Genomic DNA, 10305 nt, shown 5'->3' on the forward strand with positions numbered 1-10305 from the left:
CTCCCATTACATCTATGACAGTGATAATTGCCTGGCATCCCTCAACTAACCTTCCCACACACTCTGCTGGGGAAGTTTGATGCCATTGGTAGTCATGCTCCTTAGAGAGATCAACTTTGGCTGTATCATGGCCATTATGCTGAGCCTTCATGATTGCAGAGAGGCATTTTATGCTTTCTTCAGTGAATATTTAGTTTTATATTTGAAGGAAGCCATTTCTACAGAAGGCTGCAGAATAAGCACAAAAAGCCTCCCAAACTGCAGTTTGGGACCTGGTTATTTTAACAATAATTACACCAAGTTAAGACGCTGAACTGCAGGCTGTGGAAGGTCAGTAGTTCAGCAGTTCGAGACCCGGGTGCCGCATGATGGAGTGAGCTCCCATCTCTAGTTCCAGCTCCTGCCAACCTAGCAGTTCGAAAGCAAGAAATTGCAGGTAGATAAATAGGTACCACTTTGGTGGGAAGGTAACAACGTTCCGTGCGCCTTGGTGGTTAGTCATGCTGGCCACATGACCACGGAAACGTCTTCGGACAGCGCTGGCTCTTCGGCTTTGAAACGGAGATGAGCACCGCAACCCTAGAGTTGGATTCAACTGGCTTTCGAGCAAGGGAACCTTTACCTTTACCTTTAATTAAAATGCAGAGAGGTAAGCCATGAAAGAAAGAAAATATTCAAACACAACAACCCTGTGAGGTAGATCATGCTGTCAGGGCCAATGTTGCCCAGCAAGCTTCCATGGCAGAGTGGGAATGTGAACCTGGGTCTTCCAGATCCCGCTGGGACTTCAGTATACCATACTGACTATAATGTCCTGGGCCACTCCTTTATGCATATTGTCCTTACTTATATTTAGGATCTGGATCATTAGATTTCTCAAACAGTATCCTTTCAAAATCTCACCAACTGACAGTTTTCAGACAAACTGGGATATACTTTTCCTAAACTGTAAATTCAAATTTGCTTTCAAGCTGCGTATTAGCTTTTAAAAAATTCAACAATGGTTGCCTTAAGATGACCTAGTATTAACACTATTTATACATACGGCCCGCTAGTCCAAGAAGAAGCTCAAAATGCATTTTTAATGCCCTTTGCCACAGCGCCTTAAGGTAAAGGAGGATTGAATGGGGTTATCATCAGCAAGGGGACAGACGAGTGAAATCCTTAAGAGGAAGGATCTTCTGATCTCTGGGGAAATTTAATAGTGGAAGGGGTGGGCTGGCCATCTTCAGCAGTTCATCCACTCCATTCTCCCTGTTAGTTCTGGATAACCGGAGGGATGGGGGAGAAGAGTGACTGACATCTAGCCAGGTGTGCGCTGGGAGGTCCATGTCTTCTGCTCCCTGCGATATTTAATCTGATTTTTTTTTTTAGTCACTGGGAGTCCCAGACACGGATCTTCCAATGCACGACTGGTTTTGATACATCCCATTCTTTCCAGTGGACGTAGCACCAAAGCACCTGCCTGGACTTCCATCCTTTCCCCCCAGAGGCAGAGAGGCATTGGTGGCTGCCACATGATGTGTCAATCCTTGCAAAGCTAACTGAGGAGTCCGGATTTTAAAGGCAGCATTTTAAAGGCTGCACCTTCCTTCCCACCCCACTGCCTGCCTTAGTGTGCAGGGCAAAGGCCCGCAGCAGGAGCAGCGCCGACGGGACCAGGCGCTGCCGGCCAGAGAAGGCAGGAGGCGCAGCCATGGTGAGCGCTAATGCTCCACGGGCAGTAGTGAGGAGGTGATGGCCGCGAGAGAGCTAAAGCCCCGGCGGCAGCACCAGCAGCCACCTGAGCGCAAACCTGAATGGCCGAGTAAGTAAGTAATGACTTTTCAACCCGTTGGGTGGTGGTGAGAATGCAGTGTAACCCTGCGGCTGTGATTGACAAGGTGACCTGAGAGCCACCCAAACATGTGACCAGGAGGACAGGCGGGCGGGAGGGGGCTGCGTCTGCCTGAAACAAGGCGCCAGCCTCCCTCTTCAAAGGAGAAAAAAGGAGCCGGCCTTCGCAGGATCCTTCCCACAGCACAAGCCGCCTGCCCCTCCGGAGGGAAGAAAGGGGAGGGGAATGGGGGAGAAAAGACACATCCGTTGTGGCTTGGCCCTGAAGGAACGGCCCATTGGCCAGGGAGGCTCGGAATAAAAGCTTCCAAAAGAAGATTGAAAAGTGAGGTCTGTTGTGACGTCAAAGCGGGCAAGCTTTCCAAGTTAGACAGAGCTTCCCGTCAGCGTTGTCTCTTTCCTTGCATGCTTAACTCTAGGGCAAACAAGTGCCTGCCACCCACACCCAGCCCGGAGTGGCCTGGGCACCCCCAAACCTCCAAACTTACCCTTCTGGCTCAGCAGTGGCAAGAAGAGGCGGCATGTGGGGCTTAGCTGCCAACGAGTAGGCCCTGGCTCTCAGTAAGGGGGTGGGAAAATCCTCTGCTTTTAAAGGGGGGGCATGGGGGGCGGCAAGCCTTGCAGGCCGCAGGAGAAGGCTCCAAGAGCCGCATGCAGCTCGCGAGCTGCAATTTGGCCACCCCTGCACTACAAGAATGGCCCCTGACCTTATGATACAACGATATTTTCTTATAAATTGACCAAGATGAAGTTTTTAAAAATGATTTTTGTTTGTGACCAAAGGCAAAGATATTAATCAGAGGCCTCATTCCTGAGAGTTGACTCCCATGGTCAGGTACACTTTCCAGTAGCAACGATTCAATTGTGTACCTTTCTCACGTGGTCAGAAAAAGCCAGTGGAGCCAGGAGCCAATAGTAATGTAATAATAAACACTTGAGAAGTGCCCACGTGTCTGCTGTCTGGCTGGCTTTCTTTGCAGTAGCCGAATGTACATGCATTTGCAGTCTGGAGTTAGTGCTCTGTGTTAAAACGCCTCTCCCCACTGGGATGGAGAGCCCTGGAAGGCTGTATCCTACAACTCTGTTTTGCTGACAGAAGCTTTCTGTCCCTGGAGACCACCTCTATGGTCGAATCTGCATTTGCATTTTTAAATTAGTTTCATGCTGCTGTGACACCGTCTTTCTCTATGCTTGTTTGAATGTTGTTTGGAGAAGATTCTTTTAAAGCAGTGCGGAGGTGCAATGACAGTGGAGCCGCCCAAAAGGACGATAAACATATGTGGACGTGCAAAAGTATGCTAGCACCCTTGAGGTGTGAAAACAACACCAAATGTAGACAGCTTTTTTGAAGACGGAGTCAAAAGGCTAGGACACAGGTGGGAAAGACAAATGCAGATTCAGCCTATGTCAGCAGACAATTCCACTGTCAGCAGAACAGAAGCTTAGAATACGACTCGGCGGTCTTTTCTTCCTCGCAGGTACCCCAGGCTCAATAACATGGTGGCGACTGGGCTGCCAAGTTTTGTACAGTTTCCGCTTCCAGATATGGTCTTGGCCTCAACAGACCAGCTTCATTTTAGAAAAACAAAGACACAAATGCTGTCATTTTAAAAGTCCAGAATATTAAACGAATGACCTTTTTTTTTTTTTTTTTGGCAAGGAAGGCAAACAGAGGATGGAGCACAAAAAGACAGTAGGGCAGGAAAGGTCTTCTTGGGAGCATTGCAAGCATGCACATCAGCAATGCATAGTTTATAAAATGAGAGTTTCCCGGAAGCCTTGCGCAGCCTTGGTTCCTGTTTCCAGCCAGCAGTATACGTCACTGCTGTGAAATTTATAACAAAAGGTTGGAGATCAAGGAAGTAGAAAGAAGTTGTTGACAGCCATGTTGGCAGCAAAATTCAAAATCCAGCCCAGGACCAGTGGGTTGCCAGCTTTGGGCTAGGAAATCCTGGAGATTTGGGGAGTGCAACCAGAGGAGGGTGAGGTTTGTGGAGGGGAGGTACCTCAGCAAGGTACATCCAGCCTGAGGAAGCATTCTGGAGAACTCAAAAGCTCACCCACAATTATGTGTTGTTTTGTTGGTCCTGATAAAAGTTATTATTACATAGATGGTTTCCTTGGAGAGCTAGAAATATGCTGGAGTTCTCATGTGGAACCACCAGATGGCAGGAGTGGGTCAGTTAAGCAATTTGACTCTCCAGCTTCATGGAGCCCTTACCTGAGATGGTCAGGTTGTGGTCCTTGCTTATTCCAAATATGGATCAATTACAACTTTATAGTCTTTCTCATACAGGTAGTGTTGCCAACTGTGGGATGGGAAATTCCTGCAGATTTGGGTGTGGAGCCTGGGGAGGGTGGAGTTCTGTCTACACTGATGGATTTGATGAATGTTACTACCGTGTTTCCCCGAAAATAAGACACTGTCTTTTTTCTCAAGAAGACACACTAGGGCTTATACGACAAATGCATAGAAATCCTGCTAGGGCTTATTTTTGGGGTAGGTCTTATTTTCGGGGAAACAGGGTATGAGATACGATTAGAGTGTTTGCCAAATGGATTAACATCATATAGGTATTTCAACGCTACCCACTTTGATAAAGATACACGAAACGAGATGTAATATGCATGGTTTGTTGGTGCTGATGGCGTTTGAGTTGCCTCCAGTAAACTAAATACCGAAAAAAGAATTTACAAGTCTCTGAAGAACCTTTTTTATTGGCACTATACGTCACGGTTGTTTGCTTCCTTTCAACTTCCATCCCGTATCTCTCTCTCTGGTTTGCAGCTTCTAGGTGGTGGGAAGCAATGCCCCGTTGCCGCACCCAATTGCCCAGTGCTGGTCAATGTGTTGGCAGAAGTGTGTGTGTGTGTGGGAGAAGTATTGCCAATGACATGACAACTTTTATGGTCAAAACCCTGGAAGTGATATCACAGGCTACCACAGTGTTCTAGGAATTCCACTGATCAGTGAGATTCCTAGAGTGTCACGGGAATGGGTGTGAGGTTCTCACCCAGAAATGATGCCATGCCCAGCACCCCCCTTTCCCAGCAATGGGCTGGCAACTCTAAGGGGAAGGGGTGGGCTGGGGAAAAGTGGGCTATGGAAAGGATTGGCAGCAGTTGTGACCAATGCTCCCTCTAAGCTGTGGAGTTGTGAGCAAAAATTCTACTTTGTGAGTGACTGGCATTAAAGTGGTGAGCGAGCGATATGGCTGCTGTATCGATTAGTTAGCTCTGGAGCTCTCCTTCCTGAGCTAAGACAAAAATGTGTGAGCTGGAGGCTAAAAACTGTGAGCTAGCTCACACTTAACTCAGCTTAGAGGGAACACTGGTTGTGACAACAGTGTGTGTTGTGGTTAGAGCACTGAAAGAAAACCTGAGAGATCCAGGCTCAAATTTCCACTCTGCCATGGAAGCTCACGGGGTAACCTTGAGCCAGTCACTCTATCTCAGCCTTTCCTCCCTCAGAGGGCTGTTGTAAGGAGGAGAAGGAGAAGGGGAGGGGAGAAGACCACTATGTGGCCCAGAGCTCCTTGGAAGAAGGGTGGAGGTAAAATGTACTGAAGAAAAATGTATAAATGTGGAGAAAGTTGTGCCAGGGCAGGAGGGGAGCAACAGCAGGAGCAGTGAGCCAGTACCTTTCTGGTCACCAACATCCCACTTGATGGTGCTTGTGCTCACAGGTAGCGGAAGATGCCTCCACTAGCTGGGACCATCTTTATCAGAGCAAGCATCTGCAGAAGAGCAAAGCAGCATCCCACACACACAGTCGTTCTCTTTCATCTCCCTTAAGTTCTACAGACAGGCAGTCGATCTTGTCTGCTTTCTGTTCCTAGCAGCACAGGAACAAGGCAGGCACTTTCTTTTTTAAAGTATGTTGAACACACACATGAAGACGCCTTAAACTGAATCAGACCCTTGGTCCATCAAAGGCAGTACTGTCTACGCAGACTGGCAGCGGCTCTCCAGGGTCCCAGGCAGAGATCTTTCCTGTCACCTACCGCCAGATCTTTTAACTGGAGATGCCAGGGATTGAACCCAAGACCTTCTGCATGCCAAGCAGATACTCTACCACTGAGCCACAGACCTTCTCCTAAAGGAGACAGATTTCACACAAGAGCTGCGCCGCGGTCGCGCCTCCCTTTGCCCTGCTTCTATTGATCGATTTCCCACTCGAAGCCGCGTGGCCACATTTTGATCTGCGGCTTTGCCCAATTTCCCCTAAATTCGCTATGCGTTTCACCAACAGGCTTCTTCAGGGGAATCAGTTAGTATTTCTATGTTCCTTCAACAAGAGCACAAGATGATCTTGTTCTCTTGTTGAAGGAACACTGAAAGAAACACTGGAAGACTAACAGAGCCCCCTGAAGAAGTCTGTAAAAGATTATCTCGTCCTCTTGTTGAAGGAACACTGAAAGACTACCTGGTAATGAAAGATAAGCTGCTTCCCTGGCCAGCGGCAGACAGGCCTAAAATCAGGATAACCCTAAGGGGTTTTATTTATTTGTCTATTTACAAAATTTATATCCTGTCTTTCTGTCCTTACAAGGGCCACCAAGATGGCCAACAATTTAAAATACATGATAAAGTTACATTGAAAAACCATTAAAATCAACCCCCCTTCCCAAATAGACCTAATTAAAACAATTTTAAAAACTTTTTTAAAAACAGAGACAAAATACACACATTTTTGCATTTCATGGATTTCCAGAATATCCAGTTTACTACTTTGCTTCAAGAGTTTTCTATGTTATTTTTATAATGCTTTTTTATGTTTAATTTTTAATTCTTTATAGTATGAATAATTTTGGTTCTTTTTTTAAAAAAATAGCTGGAAACCAAGGCTATAGTTTTCCATCTCAGGACACTTCTGAAAATCATTGCATACAGCTTCTGATGAGATCCCACAATCTGACGATGCTGAACTATCTCTCTGTTTCTTTGTTATTTTTATCCACAGTTTGTTCATTCATTAAAAGAAGTTCATTTCATTTCTGATCCATGGCATTTTCCAGACTGCCTTAAAGTTCCATTTTCATTCACCGATGTTACCATTTTATGCTTGTGTCCAGACAACTTTGTAAACATCACAGTGCTGTCCCAGTTCTTCCCCGTATTTACCCATTCCTTTTTAAACTGGTTTCTCCTGTACTTTTTATTTCCATCGTTAAATGAATTCACAAGAAAGCCTCTTCCTTGGAATGTGAACATTTCCCCCCGCCTTGAGGATTGCCACCCAAACCCACCCAGAAAGGGCAGGTTTGGGAATTTAAAAACTTTGTGTGCCAGCGGGAAAACGTTTCAGCGCTGGAAGGCACCTGCACTGAAACAAGCAGTCATTCCCATTAGGAGTGCCAACCCCAGCAGCCAAGCACTGCCCCCTTTGGCCCAATCTGCATTTAGCATTTGCTCAGTTGTTTTACCAAACCCACACTGGAAGATCAGAAAAAGATGCAGTTCAAAACCACATTCAACTACCCCGGGCCAACACTGTACTGACTGCAGAGTCACCCCCCAAATGGCCATAAAACGGCCATAAATCTGTGCAGACAGCCACCATAAAACCAGAGATAAAACAAAGTGAAAGCGGCATGCAGTCTGGACACTGCCATAAAATGCCACACTCAATCAAAGTGAAAGTGGCATGCAGTGTAGACGGGAATTTCTGTTCCAGTGTGGGTCTGGTATAAAAGCGGAGCAAATGCTAGATGCAGATTGGCCCCTAAATTTCACTCAATCCCAGAGCAAATTATTGCACATCCCTGGGCACCATTTTCAAACACATTTTAGTATCACTCTTTAGTCTTTATCATCAAGATCAGGTAAACCTGTCAGAGGATACACAGCACAGATGGTTTTGGAGGTGTAGGGTCACATTAAAATGCTTTATTCTCACTGAAACCCCTGATATTCACAGATCCTGCGGAGACCACTCTAGTCAGTTACACTTTCTGCATGCCCGCCTGTCACAGAGGAGGCGGCAGCCACCCCCGGGGGCACTCATTCATTCCGCTGACACCCTTCTTAGAGCCGAGAGGGAGGGAGGAGGCGAGGCAGACCTGAAGAGGACAGCGCCAAGTCCAGAGCAGGGCAAGGCTGGCAGTGGTGGATGCCACTCATGCCTCCAGCCCCCTTCTGTCACCCGCCAGCCCGCCCCAAATAAAACGTTTGTCCGGACCCAGGAACAGGGGAAGCAAGCCAGTGCTGTGGAGACCCAGCTGGTGGATGGGACATCATCCTGGCCTTTGGGGGGGCAGGGGGGGGACAGGAGCCCATTGGCAAGCTTGGGGTTCAGGAGTTCAGGGTGGATGATAAGGAACCCATGGGGATGAATAGAACAAGAGAAAAGCCATGACAGGTAATTGGGGTGTGGGTGTTAGGTAGCTTCTTTAAGTCGCAGCCCTCTTCTTGAGGCTGTTGCAGTGCTTCAGTGCATGTGCAAAACCAAAAAAGGTGGAGAAACAATCCTCAAGTGTGAATCTGAAGGGATGGAAGACTGGTGGGGAAAGACTGAGGGGGGAAATGTCAGTGTGAACAGACTGCACCAATAGCATGGTCATTGGAACCATCACGACACTGACGAAAACATGAAAGGCACCTGCAATCTGGAAAACACCCGTGTCTTTGCCGTCTCTTTAGCTGCCAACAAGAGAGGTACCTGGGTATGATCTGACGACATTTTTTAACCTACTGCAGAATGAATTCCTTACATCTGTTTTCACTGTGGGAAGTATGGGGCACTGTCACATACCCATTTCAGAGCCACTATTTTGAGAAAAGGTGTCTGAACAATTAGGTCCAAGTGAGGTAACAAGAGATGAACTTCTAGAACTACTAGGCAAACTTAAAACGAATAAATCTCCAGATTCAGATAGCATTGATCCAGGAACATGGAGGGAGTGTCAATTCTCCCTCAGTAGGCTTTGTTTCCCTTAGCAGGACATAGAGTTTCCAATGATTCCTAGAGAGGACTGATGTCACTTCTAGGTTTTCCCCAGAAATGACATCACACTGTCAGGCTGATGGACTTTTAAAATTTATTTTTCTCCTATCTCTGCTCAAAATGGTGGTAGAAAATGGAAGCTGGAAGCTCTACCATCTATTCCGGGTAAATTAGTGTTGTTGTTGTTGTTCAGTCGCACAGTCGAGTCCGACTCTTCGCGACCCCATGGACGAACTCTTGCCAGGCCCTCCGGTCTTTTTCAAGGAAAGGCTGAGGCCTGCTTGTCAGGCAAGGCGGGATAGAAATCGAAATAAATAAATAAACAAAGGAACAAAGCTTGCTAAGTAAAAATCAGTAGAAAAGAGTAAAAGTCCAGTAGCATCTTAAAAACTAACAAAATTTGTGGTAGGGTAGGAGCTTTCGTGAGTCACTGCTCACTTCTTCAGATAACTTCAGATGTAAATGGAAAATCAGCATGGTTTCGGCAAAGAGAAGTCCTGCCTTCCTAACTTCTCTTTTGAGCAGGCCAACAAGCATATGGATAAGGGTGATCTGGTAGACATTATATTCTTGGACATTCAGAAGGCTTTTAAGAAGGTACTTCACCAAAGCCTCCAGGGTAAGCTTAGCAGTCATGAGATAAGAGCACACGGCCTTCTTATGGCCTAAAAAATGGTTACACAACAGAAAGCAGAGAGCAGAAATTAAATGGGCAGTTCTCAAAATGAAGAAGAAGAAGAGATTGGATTTATACCCCGCCCTTCACTTGGAGTCTCAGAGCGGCTTACAAACTCCTTTCCCTTCCCCTCCCCACAACAGACACCCTGTGAGGAGGAAGGGAAGCGAATGGTGGGGTCCCACAAGGATCAATCTAATTTTTTTCTTCAATGGTTTGAAATGGGAGGAGAGCAGTGCGCTGGCCAGATTCGCAGATGACACCAGATTATTCAGGATGATCCGACACCAAAGCAGATTGTGAAGAGCCGCAAGAGGATCTCTCTCAGTCAGGAGAGTAGCCAACGACGTGGCAAATAAAGTTCAACGAGGGTTAAGTGTGCAGTGATGCATGTTGGAACGAGTCCAAACTTTTAAATATCTGCTGAAAGGTTCCCAACTGCCTGAGACCAAGACTGAAAGAGACCATGGGGCTCTAGTGGATGGGCTGATGAAACTGTTGACTCAATCTGCAGCCGCGGCGGAAAAGGCAAAACTACACAATGGGGAATTATTAGGAAAGGAACTGAGACTAAAACAGCTAATATTGTAATGCCCTTGAACAGAACAATTGTACACCTGCATTTGTTTTTTTTAAAAAAACAATTTTTATTAGGATATAGCAATAAGTCAAACTATACATCATCTTATCAACAATTTTTATTAGGATATAGCAATAAGTCAAACTATACATCATCTTATCAACTATCTTATACCCTTTTCTCCTAGTATCCCCCCACCTTCTGACTTCCCACAGTGCTCCAACCTCCAGTCCAAATCTTATATTTTCCCTCTTTTTTCTATTCTTC

The sequence above is a fragment of the Gekko japonicus genome, unplaced genomic scaffold, assembly GCF_001447785.1.
Source record: "Gekko japonicus isolate JY-2015 unplaced genomic scaffold, Gekko_japonicus_V1.1 scaffold596, whole genome shotgun sequence".
In the NCBI taxonomy this organism is placed as follows: domain Eukaryota; kingdom Metazoa; phylum Chordata; class Lepidosauria; order Squamata; family Gekkonidae; genus Gekko; species Gekko japonicus.